Source organism: Mauremys mutica, chromosome 1 (genome assembly GCF_020497125.1).
Source record: "Mauremys mutica isolate MM-2020 ecotype Southern chromosome 1, ASM2049712v1, whole genome shotgun sequence".
Taxonomy (NCBI): domain Eukaryota; kingdom Metazoa; phylum Chordata; order Testudines; family Geoemydidae; genus Mauremys; species Mauremys mutica.
Window position 1 is genome coordinate 330013304 of NC_059072.1, and position 21143 is coordinate 330034446.

The window sequence follows — 21143 nt, forward strand, 5'->3', positions numbered from 1 at the left end:
TGCTCAGCCCCCAATGATGTTTTCTAAGATAGATGAACTCCAAACATATGTTTCTCCAGGCCTCCCTTCTCTGAGCATAGTTGCACTCTAATTTTTCCTCCATTACCCAACCATAACCGCTACCAGGCAACATATGGATTAGGGAGAAATCAACACATTCGTACTCTCTAGTGTAAATGCTGAATGATGGTATCACTGGCTAAAGCCTTGTATTTTGATTCACTAAGTCTGGTATCCATTTCTTCCCCCCCCCACACACACACACAAGGGTGTGGTACTGGTCAACATTATTTGCCTACTATATATAAACTGGCCTGGATACTGGAGTCAGTTTCTTATTATTTAAGTATCATCCCAATTTAATTTAATTTATATATATAATGAAAAAGTTAAATCCACCAGTATCTTAGTGGCGCTTAGCCTGTTGGTTTTTTTTGTTTGGTTAATTGGGTTTTTTTTGTGATTCTATCATTTGTTTGATTTGATTTATGACAGAATTATAACTTTACATTCACTAAAACTAAGACTAGTATAATACATAGAAATGCAAGTGCAAACATTAGTACAAATTAGCATGGCTTGTCTTAAAAAATAATCACCTATACTTCACAGCTTCAGGCTCAATCATACTTTATTTACGTAGCAACACAGTAGTGTAGCTTCTTCTAAGGCAGCGTTAAGAAAATTTTATATCCTTGCTTGTCTTTTTCAGCATCAGTTAATGTTGTGGCCTTTTAAAATAGATTTTAAAAAAAAATAGTTAATCATAATTAGTACTTTCTCTCATGGGAGTTGTGGTATTTTCACAGTCTGATTAGCAGTTGGTACAGAGCATTTTGTATGATAAAAACAAAGCAATATTTACTATAGATTTATGTAGAGAAACATGATACAATCCAAACTGTCAAATGCTGCTCTAGCAAATTTCTAGAGGAGGAAACCTCCACACTCCTTTTGAGATTGAATGCCACAGTGATTTTGAAATAACACTCACCTTATGCTCAGAAGTTCAAATCCTGCATTCCGTTCTCAGACAAAGCTCCCATTAAAGGCAATGGGAATTTTGCATGAGGAAGGAAAGAGTAAGGACTGCAAGATAGGACCCAGTGTAAGCAGATTGTTTAACCAGGTAGAAAACATCTTATACTTGCCTGTCTCTGCCACCTGTGCCTGGGGCTCTCTTCACATGCAATCCACATGGGAGGAAAACATGACTGAGCAGTATCTCATTCAGGTACAAGAGAGTTTCTGGACAAATCACCACACCGGAGAGGATACCCCCAAATGACTCAGTGCTATGAGGGCTAAGAGCAATGTTGCTGGACTCAAAATGATCAGCATGGCAAGCTAAAAGTTCATCCATCCACAGCATGAGGGACCTTCCCTGGTCATTGCTGATCACTGATGAGAGGGTCTAGTACCCTTTCAGTAGAGGAGACTGGCAGAGGCTTGCACTGGAGTTACAGTGGTGACAGCTCCCAAATTCTTCCCCATGGAGTTATTTGGCTTTGAAGACTGGTGAAGGAAAGACAGGAAGGTCTGCAAAAAAATTCCTAAAGAAATGCCCTTGGTTGGTTGGTTAGTTTGTTTATTGGTTTGTGGTAGTGCCTATGGATCCAAGTTATATTCCAAGGAACCCACTGTGTTAGGAACTATATATACAGAACAAAAAGACAGTTCATGGGCAGCAGAGCTTACAATCTTCTTGAGTTGCTAAGAGTATAGCAATTTGGGCATTTTTCCATTGACTTCAATAGGAGCAAGATAGATCCCTGACTTCTACTTAATATGATCCAGCCAAATCACTTAAGGTGCAAGAAAGGGGACTGTATTTAAGGAAGACTGGCTATAAAATGCTAATCTGATTTTTAAAGCACTTTTTACAGGTGTAAATGACTATACAGACAGTGGAGAAATAGGCCCCACATCTTTACCAACTAAACTTAAATATCAAAATGTTTCAGTTTAATTTAATCAGTTATTTTTTTTTACATTTTATCTTCTCTTACTGAGTTTGGCCCAGATTCCAGCACCCTTACTCCTGGTGAGTAGCATCTTGCACTTCAGGAAGCCCCATTGAACTCAGTGGGACCCACTTGTGGGGAGTCAGGTTCTACTTATTGTAGATGAAAGTGCCAGAATGTGCCTGGCTGGTTATTCACTGAATCCATGGAATAAGAACTGACTATGGTTCCATTCTTGGAAGCTGCCTTACACAGGCACAGGGATGCATCTGCTCAGAATTATTTGCAAGATTGGGACCAATTTTCCTATTTTTTAATTAAAGGGCTAATTCTGCTTTCACTTGCCATGATGTATATCAGGAGTAACTGCACTGAAGCCAATGTGATTTGTACCGGTATGAGACTGGGATATGTCAGACCCTTAAAAAGCTCCAGCTGATCAAGAACCTAAAATTTCTAGATCTTGATATTCATCTGTTAAAAAGAACCTGAGGTCAAAGAGACAAAACTGAGATTACATGACACCAAGGTAACAAAGGCCATAGGGGTCAGATCTCAACATATGGTCAAAGCCCACACCTTTGCTGTGTACATCATACAAATCAATTGGGAGTGTGTGGAGAAATGTTCTCTTTATTAATATACTCCTAGTGTCAGCATAAATGATAAAAATAGCCATGTGTTCAGATATCTGTTGTATGAATCATTCTTAGAACTAATAATTTTTTCCAGGGCTTAAGACTTCCCCAGTTGTTTATAAGCCATCTGTTGAGTGAAAGAACATTAGGCTTTTTTTTTCCAGTCTGCAGAAATAGTAATCCAAGTAGCTAATAACTGCTTAATTAATATCACCTGAGCAAGACTGGTAGAGTAATTATCTCCTAATAAAGCTAAGATAAGAGGTTTATTTAAAATATTGTACTGTTTTTACACCATTCAGAAGGTTTTTACACAATCACACCCAATATGAATGGGAGCCCATTTGTCCACAATCTCCGCAGCATAAATCATTGCTCTGACAATGACACTGATGATAAAGCTGAAAAGCCTCAGTCTGATTAATGGGTGGAATTTAGCTTTATGCAGAGGGCCAGCACAAAGCTGGGCAAGAAATATGACCGTTATAATTTCAGACAGTTAAATAAGGGGGAGTCACTCTGTGTTTGGCAGTCAGAATGGTTTTTGAACAACACATGCTTCTGTTTCTCCAATATCTGAGACCAGCTCTAACTTGAACACTGTGCATTTCTTCAGAACACTCCTGCCACAGCAGGATCCACTCAACTGACATATATCAACAAAGTGAGGTATTTGGTAAGGATTATGTGCTACCCTGTTTGGACAATGAGACACTTTCCATCAGGAGTGTAGCACAAACACCTCTCAGTAAAATTTCACCCTCATTGAGCTTTAGCTGGAGTTTCTAACACTACCCACTCGTCCAGCATAGGTTTAGTGTCTTAGTCTCCACTATACTGCAAAGTGCTAAGCACATCCTGTGACATTTTCAACTGCTGCTGAAGTTGGTAATTGAGGGGACTCAGCTCTTCACAGGATTGAAAGATGGGGCCTGACTCACAACTTTGTCCTTTAAATGGCCAAGCCTGTGAGATTGCAAAATATGCAACTCCAGCTGACTTCCATGGAAAGTGTGCACTGTGCTAGATAATATAAATTCAGGACTTCAGTGGTCATTGAGAGCAGTCGGCAAGGGCTGGCAGGAGAACAATCATATTGCTTCATGAAATGAAATAAATCAATGCTGACAATTATTTTCCGTTCTGATGCAGAACCAAACCAAGACCTTTTTGAAAATTTTCATGAAAAAGCGAGGAAGAGGGAGAGACACACTCCCCCTGCCCCCAGAAATAGCCAATTGGTCAGGACACTCACCTGGAAAGCCCAGGTTCAAGTCCCTGATCTACCTTCTTAGGGGAGGAACCTGAACCTGGTTTCTTGCATCCCAGGTAAGTGTTCTAACCACTAGGCTCTTGGCTATTCTGAGTGATCCTCTCACTTTCATTTTGAGCTGCAATTCCATCCTGCACCTGAAGAGCATTCTCAACAAGTTTTTCTTTGACAGTATGTTCACATGAAAAGTTTTGGCTTTGAAAAATGAGTATTTTTTTGAGGAAAAACGTTTTATTTAAAAGTTCCTGACCAGCTGTTTTCAGCATCCTGTAGGATAGGGGTGAGCAAACTTTTTTGGCCCAAGGGCCACATCTGGGTGGGGAAATTGCATGCAGGGCCATGAATGTAGGGCTGGGGCAGGGGGTTGGGGTACGGGAGGGAGTGTGGGCTGTGGGAGGGGGTGCAGTGTGTAGGAAGGGGCTCAGGGCAAAGGCTTGGGTTCCGGGGGGGCGGGGTGCAGGAGGGGGCTCAGAGCAGGGGGTTGGGGTATAGAAGGGGGTGCAGGAGGGGGCTCAGGGCAGGGGTTCATGCTGGAGGGCTTTGGGGTACAGGCTCCAACCCAGTGCCACTTACCTCTCTGCCTGCCCTAGCCCCGTGCCACTCTGCTCCCACGAGTGGCCAGCATGTCCAGCATGGCTCCTGGAGGTGGGGTGGGGTGGGGTCAGGCAGGTGGCTCCGCCGGCGCTGCCCTTGCCTGTGAGTACCACCACCGAAGCTCCCATTGGCTGCGGTTCCCCGTTCCCTGCTAATGGGAGCTGTGGGGGGCAGTGCCTGCAGGCGAGGGCAGCACATGGAGCCCTCTGGCCCCCATTCCTTAAGGGGCCGCAGGGACATGGTTCTGGCTGCTTCCAGTAGTGGTGTGGGGTCAGGGCAGGCAGGGAGCCTGCCTTAGCCCTGCTGCGCCAGGGGGCTGGCAATCTCTTGGGCCAAATTGAAAGCCCTGATAGGCCAGATCCAGCCTGCGGGCCGTAGTTTGCCCTCCCCTGCTGTAGGAGATATTCAATGCCTTGTAGCAATGGGTCCTTGCTGACAGCAGTATTAATGGCATCTCATTTAAATAGTGTTGTTTAGCACTCTTGATGTAAAAGCACTATTTTAATGCAACTATATAATTTCTTTCTTATCTCACCAATATTTCACTTGTTACATGAAAGACTTATTTGAAAATATCACTCTTATTCTGCAGAACCCTCTTACCTTAGAAGTTTTTTCCCCATAGCTGGAATTTAAGATATTATAAAAGTTTCAAAACCCTTTAATCTTGCTTTACCACTTGCAAGGCATACTTATGAAAGCATAATAATGTGCTTTCATTTGTATTATGGAAATTATATACACAACCCATATAAAAGACATCTGAGATGCAAAGAAGAGCTTTGAAATAAATGCAGCTGGACACATTTTCAGTGCTGGAAAAAACATGAGATTTGTAAAACAGAATGCTGAAATGTTAATATAGTATAACAATAATTATAATTTAAAACAAACAACCTGAAAGCAGCAATTATATCATAAGAGATTCATATACTGTGTGGAACAGTGAAAATTGGAAAATATCCATGCACACACAAAATGTGGACGACATGGAAGTTTAATACAGTCAACCAAACCACATAGCTCCATTTATAGTATAATACACAGGTATCTTGCCACATATTTTTTTCCCAAAGTTTAAAGCCTGGGCTTAGTCCACAGTGGCATCACATTGATTTTACGTTAGTCTAACTCCATAGAAGTCAATGGAGTTATATCAGCATTAAATTGATGTAAGTTTATTGACTCATGCCCCATAGATTTAAGTGCTGGTATGTTAGATATATCAGAATAGTTTATCCCAGGTATTTCTAATAGGCATCTAATACCATTTGCTATAAATGAGCTTGGAAAACAGTTTCCCTTGTAAACCTGTTTTTAAATCATCAAAACTTTCTGAAAAAAATCACCTTTTGGGTTGATATTTTTTATGCATAGCCCCTGCCTGAAGGTGATTTTTTTTTAAAAAATAGTCTGAACAAAATTGCTTTGTTTGAATGATCGGGGATCTCTCACTATAAGCAAATGTAACCGACACACCTCCTGGGTGTGGCGTGGCACCAAAACCACTTAGCGTTAATGAATCTGCTCTATAGCCTTAGCTAAGAGAGAGGTGGCTTTTTGCTCATGATGCAGAGGCTCATGCACTAAGTTCCAGAGGTTTAATCCTGCCTGCTCACAACTGGGGTCCCTCGGCATTACACAAACACCGAAGAGCTCTGCATTAGAAATGTCTGGAAATTTGAATCTTGATGTGGACATAGGTATCAAAGAGGACTTAGCTTGGTTTGGGGAGAAAATAATTTTATTTCAGTATCATTTCTGAGCATGTGCATTGGGTAAGAGTTTAACACATCTTCGTGAATGCCCTCACATTCTGGGACATTATTTCATATCCTCCAAGCACAGCCTGGTCTTAGGGGCTTAGCAGAGACCCAAGCTTATGCTGCTATGACTATTTGCATGACAGACACTATAAATATTTCTCTGAAAAAATATTCAGCAAAATTCTCAAAAATCCCTCCTGAAAACCTGGCTTTAAGACCAGGGACAGTATGAAAAAACCTGCAAGCAGGGTAGTAGTCCCTGTTCTTCATTTTTCTTGCCAGTCGTGTAGTTCAATATACTGCTGTTGTAAAATGCACACAGTCTATGGTGTATATGATGAGGCTGCATTAATGGTCATAGTTGGCCTTTTTGTATTTCCTGATTTAGGTCTCCAATCCCTCAAATATATTTGCATATACTAAAGTTTACTCATGAGAGTAGTCCCAATGAAGTCACTGGAACAACTCATAGGCATGTGTTTAAGTGCTTCTGTAATAGGGACAGGGGAGGGAATGCTCAGTATAACTATAAACTCCCCTTCCTGCACCTTGGTATAACTCTTTGCCAATGCACAAGCCTGAGTTCTGTCTTTTCAGGCCTTTTCAGAAAGCATTACATAGTTAAACCTCAAGGGTGTTGTATTTATCAGGGTTTTACATATATGCTAATAATTCCCAGTCAATTTCCAAAATGAGAGTACAATACATTGTTTTAGTAAAAACAAATATTTAATGCATACAAACCACATTATAAATAGTATAAAATATTGTAAATCATGTTTGGAATACTATGAATAACTTTTAAACAAATGCTATTAGATAGTAAGTCTATTGGTGTTCCTCATACAGACTTACCCCTTTGTTTCTATTACAAACAGTCAACTATGAAGGTTCGACATAACATTTCCTATACTTTAACACACACATCACACCACATTCCCCTCAGGTCTTCTCTGAGAGGATTTCTCAGTTGTCACAGAGTGACCATAATATAGCATGTGTGTCCCCTGGACTCTTCAGAGCTTCAGAAATTGCATCATCTCAATCCTTTTCAAACACTTCAGAATGCTGTTAGCAAACAGTCTGTGGGTCTCCACAGCTAGCAGCATTCCACCCTTTGGGTTAATAGCTGATTAGTGCCTGGTCCTCTCGTTGCTAGTGAAATGTAAGTCTGCAGCCCGTATCTGAAATGATACAAGGATTGGGACCCAGCCCTCACATCTCTTGGTCGTGTATTGATCAGGCAGAGTCCACAGGTCTGTCTTTAACGCCTGTATTTATAAACGTTCCCCCACTTGTGCTCTGATCTGGCTCAGCTCTCAGAGGGTGGTTATGGTATGACTTGCTGTACCTACTGGGTTCCAGGAAGTGGGCGGGCGAAAGTCTGCCCACTGCTGAAGGACTCGACCGACCCCCCCAGCCTAAGGGGAGGAGTGGGGTGACCACCCCACTCCTGCCCTGCAGGGCTTAAAACAGCACTGGAAGAGGGCTTGGCATGGGGTAGGCTAGGCTGATTGGGGAAGGCAGCCACAGCTGGGGCCACACCCCAATCAGGCCGCAGCTGGCCCTATAAAAGCCAGGGAAGCCAGGAACAGAGACATTCTCCCTCTGCCTTTAGAGGGAGAAGGGCCTGGCTGCTGGGGAGTGTACGGGGTAGCTAAGGTGGAGCAGGGCTGGGGGAAGGTAAGAAGAGCTGGGGAGCTCTGGCCTGGAAACCCCCCAGGCTGTAGCCTAGTGGAAGGCCAACTGGGTACTGAGGTTGCAGGGGGCAGCCAACGGATAGGCAGAGGTAGCAGGTCCAAACCCCCCTTGCCTGTGATGAGTAGGCTGATATTGCAATCTTCCCCAGGGCACAGGGGCTAGTTGGTGACTGGCAGTAGCCTACGACTGAGGTGGGGATAGGGGGTGGGGGTTCCCCAGGGAGGGGAGACCTTGAGAGTGAGGTGTTACTGCCAGGGGGCAGCACCCCAGATAACAGGACACTGGAGTCCAGGGAGGGATATGGGGGCCCAGCGGCAGTGGGACACCAGCCTGCAGGGGGCGCTCTGGAGGCTGGATGAGCTAACGCCTGAGATGACCAGGAGGCACCGCAGTGGTGCATCCTGCATTGCTACACTTGCTAAGTGGTTGCCCACAATGGGAAAAGTTGTATACAGCCTTGGAACAGCTACTGAGCATGTCAGGTAACTGCCACACCCTGTTCTGGAAGTTTCTGGGTCATTCTAACTTAGGTGCCCTGCCCTGCTCTCTGCACATGTGCAAAGTATCCAACTAATGTCTCCTCCACACTGCTTCCCTCCCACTCCCTTGGAGAAACAAAGTCCAATGCTGCAGTATAAAGCACATGGGTTACTGTTGAAGCTGTTACTGGAGCCAGCTGTATAATCCATAACCTTGGTGACTGACTCATGTTGCTATAATGGATTAAGCTGAAATTCCTGATACAAACGCCCCACAAACTTTTGGGAAGTTGTGAAAGTGGTGGCTTGGATCCACATCTAATTACAAATAACCTTTGGCACTCAATGTTCTATTTGCTAAATTAAACTTCACCGTAATGAGACAGCTCTATAAAGCAAACTATGCATATCTTTAATCAAAAATATTGGTAAAGCAGTTCAAGTACAAATAATGAATGCACCTAATTTATATAATATCAAAACAAATTTCAGTTTGAGAAATATTTCTTGATTTGCATTTTTAAATACAAAGCACTGATTTGCTTCAGTCAGTTTATTAACATACAAAAACCATTATCATAAAGTAGGCACTTTTTATTCACGCTTCTGTGTACTGCATTGTAATGTGCTGTATGTAATAAAGATAATCTATGGATAAAATACTGCTAGCAATTAGGTCATGGACATAAAATTAATAAAAAGGAAAAGCTAAATCAAAATGAAAAATTTCAAATCAGTTTTAAAATAATCAAGCTGAAGTTCCAAAGATGCAACTGAGACCAAAATATGACCCAAAGTTTGTCCTACAGAATTTGCTGGCACGAATCGGACAACCAAGAAATCTGATGTAGCAGATTTTGAGTAACCAAGAATAAAAAGGAGTTCAAAACCATGTAAAGATACTGGTAAAAGTTTGTGGAAGTATCTAGTTTTGCTCCAGCAACACTGCCATGTTGAAATTCATGTCTGAGAGTGCAGCCATAAAGTTGTGCTATCAGGTTTTAAATATTTTAATTCCCTGGGATCACAAGTTTGACTCAGCCCTTCATCCCTCCGGGCTAGATAAAATTAGTGCCATGAAGCTCCCTGTGTTTGGCGCTCACTTTATTTAAAAGCACAAGTTTTGACCTAGTGTTTTTGGCCAAAACTTCTGCCCCTCTCCCCATCTTTTATACTGTTGTGTGGTGTAATATTTGTCAGATCTAGGCTTGCTACCTCATCCACTATAAGGTTAGTTACACTTCAGTGGTGCTTTCTGTACACTGTATTGTTTAGAAAGTTATTTGAGGCATTTTGGAATGAAAAGACTATTGAAATACAACATGTTGTTACAGTATTAATTGCACTTAGCCATGTTAAATTTTAATTACTGACACTTTACCACTTCCACCAGGGAAAACTATTTTTTCACAGTAAAAATGGAAATGTTATTTATTTGCATGCCAACAATGGACTTAGTGCTGTGCACTATATTATCTGTATCCATCCTGAAAATTAGCAGATCTCCCACCCCAAAACTGGAATAAATAAAGTGTGTTCATCTAATGAAAATCCTGGGTTAAGACCTAAGTGGAGACTAACGCTGGTATACCAATTACCTGGCTGTACTGCAAAGCCCCTTCATGGGCTGATGAAGTTCCTCATTATGGTGGCATTTGAGGTGCAAGGTTGATAGCACTCCACATGAATGATAAATCTTTGAATGATCTCACAGTTTAATGGCCACCATGATGGATCAACTCACATAGCTAGGCGCACTCTAGATCTAGCACTTGTGCTCAGAGTGGCCCTTAGGCAATTAGAACACTTACCTAGCATGGGAAACATTACCTCCAATGGTCTGAGGTTGAGGGCAAGATCTGCTCACAGAGTTTAATGGAATCAAAGCACTTTGAGAAGACCCCGAGGGAAAATATGGTTTCTCTTACAGACCACTGTATTGAGCATTTATTAGGATTTCATAACCTCATCCTCGGCCACTGATGAGGTGACGCACTTACAGGCCCTCTTCTTTGCTTCATCTCCACAGATCACCTTAATTTGTGCAATGGACAAACAAGAGAAAATGGTAGAAGTCTCATGCTTAATCTGATCAATTACATTATATTTTCCTTTTACTATGCTGTGACTGTGTGGGAGGATGCTATATTGCATCTGCAGATTTTTGTTTTGAAGTGCTGGACAACTAGATCAATCTGAGCTACCTTCACATGATGTCTGATTTAAAGTTCCACCCATAGCTAGGGAGTGTCACAATACTCAGAATAAAAATAAAGCTACAGTGCAGGATCTCTGTTTCCACGGATGTAGGGGGAGCTGTGGAGGAATCAAATGCTAAGTCTTTTCTGGTTCAGTTTAGGCTGGCAGTGCTCATTGAAGTATTGGAGCTAGCGAGATATTTTCATTCCACAACTTGTCCTTTGGAACCCTGTTAGATTATTTTAGTAGCAGTGACCAGAAACTGTTTTTTATATTTTCTTTTCTATTTGGCAGCTGAATGCAGCTATTTCTATCAGTCACAGACCGTGCTATGGTGAACTTCTGAACCTCTATTTTGTAACCTTCAACCAACCTTAAATGAGAATGAAATAGCCTGCTTAATACATAGAGTAACTTGCCATGAATGCATGACACAGTGCTCTGTAACTTGCATTGACTACCTAGATAGATGTTGGTTTTGACCTATAAAGCCTTACATTGTTTGACCTACCTTCTTGACTGTCACTTTTCTTACGCAATACGTTCACAGCTGCAGTCAGCTGAGCATGCAAGCTCGAGTCCCCTCAGTATAAAAGGGAAGCTTTGAGCTGAGTGTTATCAGTGAGGAGCCCTTAATCTTTGAGGTTTTTATTCCTCCCATCTTCATCTGACATAGCCTGACTCAGGGCATGATACAAAGGCCATCAGTTTACCCAATAAAGGCTGCTGTTGAGGGTGAGGTGGGGTATTCTTTGGGTCTGTTTTGATTTTTCTTTCATTCTAGTTTAGGGTGTGGAAAAGCTCATGGTTTTGTATGTAACTGTGGTTTTAATTCATTTAAAAAAAAAAGCCTAGAGTTTAGAACGGAGCTTTTTCTTTTAGATCATTTCTATTAAAACACTTTCCCTGGCCTCAAGAATCATGCAGCCTAATCTGGACACAATGGACCTGATTTCTTTTCAGAGGCAACTGGTATCTGCTTCCATTGATTTCAGCTGGAGTTGAAGAGTGCTCAGCACTTCTGAAAATCAGGCCGTAGGGGCTGGATTGCCAAAGGGAGTTAGGCACCTAAACATGCAAATAGGCACCTACTGGGATTTACAAAATAACTTAAGCAGATCAAGTGCCTACCTCCCATTGACTTTAATGGGAGATAGATACCTAACCTAAAACCCACTATACACTTGTCTGCATTTTTAGGCACCCGAATACCTTTAACAATCTGCCTCTAAGTTTCTTATACTCTTGAGCAGATCATGATTATTTGGAGGAATTTTCCTCCCCCGAAAGCTGTCCTTTTTGCTGAGAAAGGTGTTGCCATTTCCTCAGTGAGAACTGCTTTCACTTTTGTGAAAAATTAGTGCCAGAAGTGAAATTTTCACATGTTACAAATCTATAAAAATTTAGTTTTGCTAGTGGGGGGGATTTGTTTGATTCTGCTTGTGCCTAAAGCAAAAGAACAAATGTCACGTTTGATCAGCAGCCAACACAACTCTTTCAAAGTAGGTAAAAACCACTCTAATTCCTGATTTCGTGCTCCCATAAGAAATCCTGTCACCACCTTATGTACAAAGTGAAGTTTATGAAGTTTTTTGTTTTGTTTTGTTTTTAAATCAGTTAAGCTCAGCCACAAGGAATTGCACAGATTCTGAACAAGAGAGAAGCAGCAGTACAGCCTGCTTAGCTAGTTAACTGTTTGGGGCAGGGACCATGTTTGTGGTTGGTGTTTGTACCACACCTAGCATGATGGGGTCGTAGTCCAGGAGAGGGGTTCCTAGATGCGACTGTGTGATACAAATAGTAGTTTGTAAATTGTAGGACATTCTTAGCACTAATTTTGATATTTCCCTAAAAGTTATGCTGGAACTAACTTTGATTAACCACCAAAGGAGTGAGTGTGATGTTGCAGTCTATATGCTTTTATAAATATATGTTAATGAATGAATATAAAGTAACTGGAATATGCTTCATGCAAAAGGTCTCTTGTAAAGTATCATTACAAAGCTTATAATCTACTGAGTGTGGTCATCCTATTTGTATAAATGTATCACTCTTGTATCTGAAACTAGAAATATGAAATATAACTCGGGGGGCCTATTGTAATTATGCAAAGTGTGGGCCATTAATGGTGGTTTGGATCTTGATGGTTCCCCTCAACCAGGACAATTAACTGTGGATTGCTCTGTTTTCAGGCAAGCCTTCCTGTGAGTCAGGCTGGGAGGAATGAAGGTTTGAAGTCTTAAGTGACATGTGACCATGTCACTTGAACGGGAATCCATCTTTAACTTGGTGTCTTTCCATTCGGAAGGAGGGGGGGGAACCTAGAGAGGGACAAAGGATTCCCGCCTTACTGAAAAGATATATAAATGAGTGGAACAGAACAAAAGAGAGCGCCATCATGAGGAATCCCCTAGGTATCACCTGAGCTGGAACAAGGGGAAAAGATTGTGCCCAGACTAGGAAGGCATCCAGTCGGTGAAAGAAATGTCTTGAAACATCTTTCAGGATGAGATATTATTTGTACTCAGTTGTATTACTGTATTAGATTTAGATTTGCGTGTTTTTATTTTATTTTACTTGGTAATTCACTTTGTTCTGTCTGTTACTACTTGAAGACACTTATCCTACTTTCTGTATTTAATAAATTCACTTTTTGCTTAGTAATTGATTATGTGTTAATATCTGGGTGGGCAAACAGCTATGCCTATCTCTCTATCAGGGTTCTAGAGGGCGAACAATTTGAGTTTACCCTGAATAAAGCTTTATACAGGGTAAAACAGATTTATTTGGGTTTAGACTCCATTGGGAGTTGGGCATCTGAGTGTTAAAGACAAGAACACTTCTGTAAGCTGTTAGGGGACGTGATTCAGACCTGGGTCTGGGTTTGCAGCAGGCTAGCAAGTCTGGCTCAAACCAGGCAGGGAACTGAAGTCCTAAACTGACAGGGCAGGAAAGCAGGGGCAGAAGTAGTCTTGGCACATCAGGTGGCAGTTCTTGAGGGGGGGTCTGTGATCTAACCTGTCACAGTGAGATTCTGGAATATACTTCTAATGGGAACAGTGGTGGCAAACCACCTAACTAGTTTTAAGGTGGCACTGGATACATTTATGAAAGGGATTATGAAAGCACCACTGGTACTTTGCAGTAGTGGTGGGAAATGATTACATTTTTTGATAGGTTATCCATTCGTTGTCAAAACAATATGGACTTTACACACTACACTGTTACACCAGTTTTGCTCTGGTCAGGGCCGGCTCCAAGATTTTTGCCGCCCCAAGCGGTGGGGAGGGGAAAGGGGGGAGCACGATCGGCGGCAGCTCCACCATGCCGCTTTCTTCTTCAGCGGCAATTTGGCGGCAGGTCCTTCCCTCCGAGAGGGACCGAGGGACTTGCCGCCGAAGAGCCCAAATTGCCGCCCCTTCCCCTTGGCTGCCCCCAAGCACCTGCTTGCTGAGCTGGTCCCTGAAGCCGGCCCTAGCCCTGGTATAACTCCATCAATTTGAAATCAGTGGGTTTTTTTGTCGACCATTTTTGGAGTTGGTGCAATTTTTGACTTCCTCAAAATATCAGTGGTTTTATCTTTAGGCTATAATTAGTGCTATGGAATGGTGCATCGAGCCCTACACTGCAACAGAAATTGAGCATTAGAAAACTTGTGAAGAAAGTATGTTTTCACAGACTGTGTAGGGAATATACAGTAGAAATGACAAATTAATGATGAACTGAAAAAGCTGCAATGCTTCCAGGCACCAGGACCCTGGAGCCGGCCCTGTTCCAGCCATATAGGTGGGCTGGATCATTTAACAATTTAGACTTGTTGCAGAGACACTTCAGCCAAAACATTGTGTATTTTTAAGCTAGAATCAGATATGAATTATTAATTTCAATGTAAAGGCAATCATTCCAGGCTTTAAATTCAGACCAATTTATTATTTAGAAACATATGCAATAATTCCTATGCAGAAACTGACAATACTAAAACCTTTCATTGACCATGAAATTAGGAACATTGCCCCCTGAGTCTTCCCTTTCAGTCAATAAGTCATGCAGGACTAGATCTGGCTTGGAAATATATATAAAAGTAACTTTTTTCCGGCTCGGTAAAACTGTGGGTTTTTTTTCATAATATCTATATCTGTGTAGCTCCTCAGAGGACCAAAACCATATAAGGATTTATAGATCAAAGCCAACAAATGACCTATTGAGTCCCTTCCAGTCCTACACTTCTGTTTCTATGAAATTAAAATGGACTAGAAGTCAATGAAGATTCTGAAGGACTTGCTCCCATCAGGGTATACAGTACTAAGTAACAAGGCAGCCATATTCTGCACCAAAGTATCTGTGATGTTCAAGTATACCCCAGTCAAATCCCTTGCAATAATCCAAGCATATATTTAAACACATTTTTGGCCACTGCTACTATCTAGATTTCCAGAAGCAATTTAAGATCCCATAAGCCTCCCAGTTGGCAAACTTGCATAACAAATGGTGGATAAAGGCACTCAATCAGGGGAGCAGATAGAATATCTGCCACTGTTGTGGAAAATTAACCACATGGTTGATTTTAGATCAGACAGCCTGAGGCACCTTTATTGTAGTACAAGTATGCATACAAGGAGAGGGCATGTCCCCATGCAAGGGTCAGCTTCTCTAGCCTGTTACAAATTTTACCAAGCTTATAAAGGCTAAAACCGCAAAACGTAGCTTCACACGTAACACACGTATCACACTTTATTATCTTATTTGGATTATAATTTGTATCATAAGCAAGCTAATCAATGCCTTTGCCTTTTAGGGTTTTTCCTGTTGTTGTTCTAGCTGGTTGTTAGTGTTCTTTGCCCCCTTACTTGCGGTTACATTTTGCAAATGCTCTTGCCAAAGCATTACTGTTACCTAAGTTGGTACACACTGGGGTCTTCTTTGCAACACTCCCCACCTAGTTCCCTTTTTCCCCCCTCCTTCTTTGCCCAGTGGTCAGCCTGCTATGATAAACATGCCCATATACGTATTTTGCTTAGCTTCTGCTTTTGCAGGCCTGGGCCTACAGCTTGAGCAATGGTGAGCCAGAATCAGGCAGCCTGAGCAATAGTCACAACCTGAGCAAGGGTTAGCTAGGGTCAGCCTGCCTAGGCCTGAGCAACAGACGTGTCCCCTCAGAATTCCCTATCAGCCACTTAGCCGATTTCTTTCCCTCAATTTATACCAATATCTTTAAGTTTCAGCCACTTAGCCCTCATCCTTCATTGGCTAGTCTAATTATGCACATTGTCCTGGTCTAGTATAATAGAGTTGTAGAGCTGTGTGGCTTGGCAAGGTTTGTGTAGCAAAGAAAAGATTTAAAATCTAAAACATCCTACCTATATGTCTCTTCCTATCTTTTCCATGACCGTTCCCACCCTCTCTTTGCCAGAATGGGAGCCCCACTTCCTCCTATTTGAGTCACTCTCGTACAATCAGAGAACAGAAACCATACTGTATTACTTGGGAGACTATGCACACAGTATGCATAGCAAATATTTGTCAGGGCTTTATTCATAATCAAAGCATAGACCTGAAAAGAATTGGCATAAAAATTGTTGATTAAATCCAAGAAAATTCCACTTTGCTTGTGGACATTCTGTGGGCAAAAGAAACAGCTAAATTCTTAGAGTAAACTATTTATTGAAAATAATTCTACTGGCCCAAGAAATAACATTTTGCATTATTTGGACAGGAAATCCAGAGCACCAAACTGTATTCAAATTGTGTCAAGTTTTGTACAACATATGTCAATGCAGAATGGAGCCCCAAATGTTTAGTTCCCCAGTTTTTTTCCAAAGTGCAGAAGTGAAATGAATATTTATGTCCAATATCTATAGGCATTAAACACCTGCTGTCAACCAGTCCCAGCCTCTAGCAGTCAGAAGTTTACAGACACCCAGAGATGGGGTTGTGCCCTTGACCATCTTGCCTGATAGCCATTGATGGACCTATTCTTCATGAAATTATCTAATTTCTCAGTTATATTTTTGGTCTTCACAACATCCCCTGATGAGTTCCACAAGTTGACTGTGCATTCTATGAAGCCATATTTCCTTATGTTTGTTTTAAACCTGCTGCCTCTTAATTTAATTGGGTTATGCCTCCTGCATATTTTTGTGAAGAGGTAAACACCTTCATTTTCTCCACACCATTCATGATTTGATAGGCCTCTATCATATCCCTGCTTGGTCATCTCTTTTCCAACCTAAGCAGTCCCAAGCTTTTTAATCTCCTCTCATGTGGAAGCAGTTTCATACTCCTAATAATTTTTGTTGCCTTTCTCTGTACTTTTTACAATTCTAATATATATATTTTTGAGATGGGGTGACTAGAACTGCACACACTATTCAAGATGTGGGCATACAATGGGTTTATATAGTGACATTATAGTTTCTGTCTTATCTATCTCTTTCCTAATTGTTCCTAACATTCTGTTAATTTTTTTGACTGCTGCTGCACATTGAGTAGATACTTTCAAAGAACTATCCATGCTGACTCCAAGATCTTTCTTCGGTGGTAACAGCTAATTTAGACCCCATCACTTTGTATGTACAGTTGGGATTATATTTTCCAATGTGCATTACTTTGCATTTATCAACATTGAATTTCATCTTCCATTTTATTGTCCAGTCTCCCAGTTCAGTGAGATCCCTTTATAGGTCTTCGCAGTCTGATTTGGACTTGGATATCTTGACTAACTTTGTAATGTCTGCAAGCTTTTCCACCTCACTCTTTGCCCCTTTTTCCAGATCGTTGATGAATATGTTGAGCTCTGCTCTCAGTACAGTTCCTTGGGGGGACCTTGCTATTTACCTATTTACCGCAGATTCGCTGTTACTGACAGTACCTGGCCAGCCTCCTTCCCCCATCGCTCCACCATTCTCAAGCAATGAGGAGGAAGAAGGGGAGGCAACCGCCTTCTTGGGACAGTCCTCCCCAAGGGGCCATACCACCAATACAAAGGACAGACAAGCAAGGGGCTACCACCATGGCTCACGAAACCATGGTTGTGCTCACCCATGCCATTGCCTATCCAATGGCCACAATGGGAACCAGGGGCAGCTTACAAGGCCCAATTCCAGAGACCCATGTTGGCACACAGGAAACCCATAAGGTCAGTAATGACCTCTATACCCAAACTGTCTGAGGTACCTGAGGAAAGGGAAGAAGAGATGACCATTCTGACCATGAGGGGTCACCAGAACACAACTCCTCATCCTCCCCAGATGAAACGGTCATACCCTGACGATTCCAAACACTTCCAGGAGCTATTTAGGTGAGTGGCTCAAAGCCAAAAATCTCTCTAGAAGAGGTTCAGGAGAGACAACATCAACTCTGAAAGACTTTACATAATTGCTGTTCAGCTAAAATTGCCATTACAATCAACAATGCCCTCCTGGAACCTGAAGAGGCAGTGTGGCAAATCCTGGCATCCATCCCACCAACTAACAAACACACAAATAGGAAATATCATGTGCCAAATAAGGATATGGAATTCCTGTTTGCTCACCCACCTCCAAACTCGTTAGTGGTGGATGCAGCCAACCAATGGAGCAAAGAATATAAGACCATACCTCAGGACAAGGAATGGAAGAGACTGGACCTACCAGGATGGAAAGTCTACACTTCAGCCGCACTACAATTCCGCACAGCTAACTATACCGCACTACTGGCAAATTATGATCACGATAAGTATTATAAACTCATGGACTTCATGTAGGACATACTGGAGGTGGTGAAAGACCAGATCCAGGCCATCGTCAATGAAGGCCAATTTATCTCCAGGAGGACACTTCAAGCTGCCCTAGATGTAGCAGACACAGCAGCCCACATGATGGAAATGGCCATAGTAATGCAAAAGACATCATGGGTTCATTCCTCAGGAATCCCTAGAGAGCTCCAGCACAAAGTGGAAGATCTACCTTTTGACAGGGACAAGCTCTTTTTAGCAAAAATTTATGAAGTCCTTCACTCAATGAAGGACTTGAGAGCAACATTAAGGACTGTAGGGATATATACACCACCTAACAGGAGATGAAGGTACCAGCCCTACAACAGGAACAGAGACAATATGTCTCACCACCACCAGAGACCATATGATGCAAGGGGCCAACGAAATAGAAGACAGACACTGAGAGAATCAGTCACAGAATGTGGCATCCCAACAACCAACAAATAAGCCACAATGTTGAAGAATTGGTCGAGGGTCTGCATGACCTCCCCATAATGCCAGTGTCAATTACCAATACCCAAATCTTTGGGCACCAACTCAGACCATATTACAGCAACTGGGCCTCCATCACCTCAGAACAGTGGGACTTAGAGATTGTACAAATGGGCTATACCATCCCCTTTACATCTATCCCACCTAGCCACCCTCCTTCCCCATCCCTCTTCCCCATCCCTCATGAGGGACCCCCTCATGAGCACCTATTGACACGAGGCGCATCACCTTCTGCAGATAGGTGCAGTGGAAATAGTTCAAGCACAGCACAGAGGGAAGGGATTCTATTCCCATTACTTCCTGACCCAAAAGAAAAATGGAGGGTGGAGACCCACCCTCGATCTAAGGAGACTAAACAAATATGTCCATGCCCACAGATTCAAAATGGTCACCCTGAATTCGATAATCTTTACACTGGAAGAAGGGGACTGGTTCACAGCCTTCGACCTATAAGACACATACTTCCTCATAACAATCCATCTAGCTCACAGACGATTCCTATGGTTCATAATAGGACAAGAACATTTCCAACACCGAGTGCTACCATTTGGCCTCTCGACAGCACCGAGAGTATTCACCAAAACACTTGCGGTAGTAGCCACTCACTTACGCAGACAGGAAATATTGATATTCCCTACTTGGCCAACTGCCTACTCAACAGTGCCACAAAGACAGAAACAGAACAAAGCGTTCAGATAACCGTCTCCCTCTTTCACTCCCTGGGACTGTAAATCAATGAAAAGAAATCTACCCTCACTCCGGTACAGCAAACAGAGTTCACTGAAGCTCACCTGGACTCCTGCATGGCCAAATCATCACTACCAAGGCCACATTTCACAACAATGACCTTCCTTATATCAGTGGTCCCGCACAGTCCATGGGTACATGTACAGCTATTGGGACACATGGCTGCTACCACATTCATTGTAAAACACGCCAGTCTACACATGCAGTGCCTTCAGAGATGGCTGAATACAGTGTACATCCCACAAAAAGAGGTGATACTATCACTACACTGGTGGACAAACCCCACGAACATTTGCTCCAATGTACTAGTCCAACAGGAGTCACCATCTGCCCAGATCACAACAGATGCCTCCCTGATCAGATGAGGAGCTCACATGAACCATCTTACCACCCTGTGAAAATACCTACACACAAACCTACTGGAACTGCATGCAGTACGTAATGCATGCTGCCACCTCCTGCCTCTCATACGAGACAGAACGATACAGATCCTAACAGACAACATTGCATGTAGGTTCTATATCAAGCCAGGGTGGAGCATGATCCCACTCCTTATATACGGAACTGGTGCATAAAGCACAATATGACTATCACAGCATCTTACCTGCCTGCCTGCTTGAATATTATGGTGGACACGCTAAGCAGACAGTTCTCACAAGAACGTGAATGTGAACTGAATGACTAAATAACACAGCATATTTTCCACAGATGGGGAAATCCAGTGATAGCCCTGTTTGTGACATGAGCAAACAAGAAATGCAAAAAAAGTGTTGCACACATGCAGGACATGGAGCACAATCACTGGGAGATGCATTCCTTATTAAATGGAACGCCCCTCTCCTATATGCCTTCTCACCGATTCCCCTGATATCCAGAGTAATACAAAAAAAGACACGGAACAACAGGGCCAAGATAATCCTTATAGTGCCAACATGGCCCAGACAGACTTGTTTCCCTTACCTGACTCGCTTGGCAATATGCAAGCCATTCACACTTCCTCGCTTATACAATCTCCTCTCACAGGACAATGGTCAAACCCTCCATCCAGATCCCAGGAAACTCCACCTGAAGGCATGGCTCCTTCATGGCTTCATCCTGAGGAATTAACCTACTCTGATCAAATGCAACAAATACTGATTAGTAGCAGGAAGCATAACACAAGCACTCTTATTTCAAAAAATGGAAACTATTTTCCCTATGGTGCCAAGCCAAACAAATATTGCACAACAAACACCACTTCCTATCATCCTGAATTACTTGCTATCCTTAAACTCAGGACTGGTGATGAACGCGATTAAAGTTCACCTCGCGGCCATAATGGCATTCCATCAGCAGATGGATGGGACATCAGTATTCACCCATCCCACTACTAAGAGGTTTGTAAAAGGACTAAAGAACTTATACCCGGATATCCAGGCAGCCACACCACCATGGGATCTAAACTTAGTGTCCAAATGCCTGACTAGAAAACTGTTTGAACCCTTAGCATTGTGCTCTTTACTCCACTTATCTATGAATGTGGCATTTTTGATAGCCA